Raw genomic sequence first — 4475 nt, forward strand, 5'->3', positions numbered from 1 at the left:
GCCGCGGCGCACTGAGTTTAACAACGTGTAATAATACTGACAATTGTCCTCGTGGGTCACAGTTCTCAGGACCAGGATACGGTGCGGAGCGGAGAGGATATTAAAGCGGGAATAAAAATAAAAGTTATATTTTGCGGCATTATCCAAAGATCCATCCAAACAAATGACTGAGCTCATTAATATTGTTAATGAACACAGTTAAGGATTTTAATTACATGACTGATGAAATAATGAAAGGTAGGTAAATTCTATAGCTAAGTTTGCTCTTAAACTCTACTATATTTTGCATTAGTACGTAAGTGTAATAATTGTAAATTGTAAATATTTTAAAGGTACTATACTAAAATTGAATAGATATGCCACGAAGGCGAATAAAATATGGCAATTTTTATTGTATTTTATTCGTTACTCTGCACCCGTATTATTCATTGGAAAGTTACTGTGTGTTCTCACTGTAAATCTAATATCTATTTGACATTGTCTATAACATAATGGTTACAGATGGATGGCCGCGTCACCGCCAGTACGTAATTTGGCTTCAAGAAGTTGAACCCCAGTAACATTCTGGGAATACAATCAAGAAAAACACTTCTAGATAAACTGTTTTAGCTATTATTTATATTAATTTAATTTAGGTTTTTACTCGTACGATGAAAATACATTGACGAATAGTAATTACTATATCCTTTGTGGGTATTTCTCATCGCCACGGTTCTCATCGTCACCTTCGTGGCGAATTTCATTTCTAACTTATTTCAACTTTTTGTAAACAAAAATTGTAGCGCTTGATGTGAAGATTGTATTCTCAGTAAATCAGTCAAATAGTGAGTCTCGTTTGGAAACTTTAACGTTTTGAATTTTTTGATGCCACGAAAGTGATTCTGTACTTCACAGCAATATTTTTTTCAAACTTTACAACTGTATATGACTCTTAAGTGTTTATAAAACATATATTTTGTCTTATTTTCATAGATAAATAGCAATAACATAATATAAATAGGTACCTACTTAAATACAAGATAAATTTTTACCGATTACGTCACCTACTAAGTTACAAGATTCTACGCAATTGGTTTTAAGGGTGACACTGGTGGCATTCTGAAATGCTAAAGAAGCAAAAAACGGATTATCAGTACCTCAATAAAAAAGAACTCAACTGATTATCAGTCCCTCAACAAAAATATATTTTTTATTTAGGCCAGAGGGCCTCGTATTTTTGCTGTACAACTTTTAACTCAAACTTCAGATTAAATTTATCTTACAAACAGAAACACAGTCACATATACAGACATACATACAGTCATACAGACAGACAACAAAAATACGAGGCCCTTATTTATTTATTGATGTACTGATCTCTACTTACCACGTATAATTTATTAGTTATTAAAATATTGTAAAAACATAAACACCAGTCACTATATTTTAAAATAAACCAAAGCAAGAAATCACTTTCGTGGCCTAAAATCACCTTCGTGTATAAAACACCACGAAGGTGATGCCACGAAGGTGATGAAAATTTTAGTTTTTTATGAATTATCCTTAAATTTGAATTTAACGGTGCAAGTTGAATACTACACAAACAAGTCTAACATGTTAAGTTTTCAATGGCAAAGTTTCAATTAAATTGTTTAAATTTTAGAGGTAGAAAATATTGTTCAAGCAAGCGACGGTATATCTATGGATAATCACAAAAAGTTACGTATTTCTTTCGCGGAACGACGATCGACCTACCTCACCTCCCCAATGGTCGAAGCGCGACTGACGTTAACCGAATAGAACGCTGTGATTGGTTGCTGGTGTTCGGTTTAACGGCAATCTTGTATTATTACTCAAAATTTTAGGTACCTACCTAAAATCGTGTGACCAACGTATTTCGCTTTCTCAATTCAAAATAATTGTAAGAAGATATTTTTTTGACTGTTGTGTAGAAAGTATATTTCATTACGATGATTTTAGTATATGCTACACACAAATTGAATGAAAATTGTGAATGCAGTAACCAAATGTTTCATTGCAACCGAAGGTGTGACACGAGGAGAATGCGAAAAATGACCCCGTTTTTTATCGTTCCATGTGATTTTTTCGTATTATTTTTGCTTCTATTACGATAAAATTTATTTTGTATGTAGCTAAATAGATATTTTATCATCTGATTTCAAAGTTATTGTTCTAACTTATACCGTTTATGAACTATTATCGTGTGACCATCAAGTTTGAGTGTAAATGAGAAGTACCCTTGTATATTCCACACAGAAATTCGTATTTAAATTGTGCAATTAAATGCGCGAATTAAAACTTGCTTGAAAGAAGACTTATTTTCAGAAGAAGTAATATTATGTATCAACAGTGAAATGATACAATACTTGTAATAATAATTACAGGTCTTGTTATGGGCTATTTTGGCCAGGATTTTTTAGAAATTGAATTAAAAATAATCTGGCGATCTACGTCCTAAAACTTAAAAAAATCATCTCTCTCAATCTTCACGAAAAGCAAATAGTAATGGAAAAATCCGGCAGTTTTATTAAAGCAATTTATTTGAAAATAGCCATAAATGACACCTGATTCGATACTAAGGATGCGCCTGAAGATTGCATGGTTACGTTACGTTTAATTAATGAACTGCATTTGACACTGTAATGCAATTTAACCGTTAATTGAAGACTTGCATTCACGTGATTTAATAAGACTGGAAAATTTATATTTTTTTATAACAAGGTGTGATGCCACGTTTGGTGCTGATTACTTGTTATTGCAAAACACAGAATAAAAACTGGTTATGAAAGCCTACAAGTAAAAAGAATATACATATAGTATTGCAACTGATCTCACGTTCAGGTTTTTATTTCTAAGTAAAAAACTTGCATTAATGTGATAATAATATAATAATATTATTACATACAATAATAATGTTCATTGAATAAATTTATTGTTATTTATTATTATTATTATAATATGAATTTTCATCCTGTACCGTGAAGTTGCTATGGGGATTTTATGGGTACCACGCCATAGGATAAAGGGTCAACCTCTTTAGGATCGTTGTTTTTTTCGGAAAAACAGATAGTAGCTATAGGCGGTTTCCACAGCTTTAAAGGACAGAGAACAAGTTAGCAAAAAAATTCCTGTCACTAGTACTTACGTACTTGCGTTACATCAATAGCATACCTAAAGGTCAAGGTTTTTTAGGATCGTTGTTTTTCGAAAAAAAACAGTAGATAGTATCAACTATAGGACATTTCCGCTGCTTCAACGGACCAAAAAAAGTTAGCAAAAAAATATCTGAAGTGACGATTAGCGGCGTGCTTACTTGTACGGGGCTATCTTGGTACACGATTTATTTTTATTTTGGTAACGGTATATTTAAAGACGAAATCCTGTTATTGACAAGTCTATCAAAAAATACAGTCAAAGGTATTTCTTTTCTTTCCTAGATAAATACTTTCCGATGACAATAACATTTATCTGATCCAACTTTCTTTTTGCTTTGATCATCACAAGTAATTTAAAACGCTTTCTTTCCGATATTGTTTGCTCACAATAAAATGCGTGACATTATTTTTGTAGCGTTAAAATTATTATTATAAGTCTAATTTTAAGGCACGAACTTCGATTGAGTCTATTCATTTAACAGTATAACAGTACTTATTAAATAGTAAGACTAAACTTTTATTAAAAACATTTGGTATTAGGTATTTAGGTATAATATTTTATTGATGAGTAACTTGGTTGACACACTATTATTATTAATGTAAGTCATCATCATCATCATCATCTCAGCCATAGGACAGCTGAACATAGGCCTCCCCCAATGCTTTCAATGTTGCCCGGTTGGTAGCGGCCTGCGTCCAGTGCCTTCCTGCTACCTTTTTGATGTCGTCGGTCCACCATGTATGTTAAGTTAAATGTTTCTACAATTTTGTAATAAGGTCTTACTTAGTTAATCAGAAAATCGGTGAAATTCAGAGCGAAAACAATTTGCCTGTAATTTTTCATGCTTGTTTGTTTCAGGTGTTACAAGAAAACTTCAGAAAAGTTATTATTTTGTTAAAACAAATCGTTATGATCGACTTTATTCGCATGGGCACCCATACGTTTAAATTAGCAGATTGGACTGGTGAATTCTGACGTCAGACACGTTAATTAAATACACGCTCTATCGATTCGCTACAAATGCACACATTGTATTTTGGACTTTTTAGCACCATCCTGATATTTGTCTAACTAGTTGATTTTACATACTGAAATAGCTATGCTGGAATCTTACGCCCGTATTCACAAACGAGGCTTACTTAAGTGAAGCAGCAAATCGAACGCACAGCGTTGAATAGAGCTCTCTGATTGGTTCGTGTGTCACCCTGTGCGTCCACGCGCACTGTGAGACCTCATAGTAATGTTTGTGAATACGGGCGTTATAAAGTTATAAAATTACTTACTCTAATATAGGTACCTACTAGTATCTTATTTATGAT

The sequence above is a fragment of the Ostrinia nubilalis genome, chromosome 13 (genome assembly GCF_963855985.1).
Source record: "Ostrinia nubilalis chromosome 13, ilOstNubi1.1, whole genome shotgun sequence".
Taxonomy (NCBI): Eukaryota; Metazoa; Arthropoda; class Insecta; order Lepidoptera; family Crambidae; genus Ostrinia; species Ostrinia nubilalis.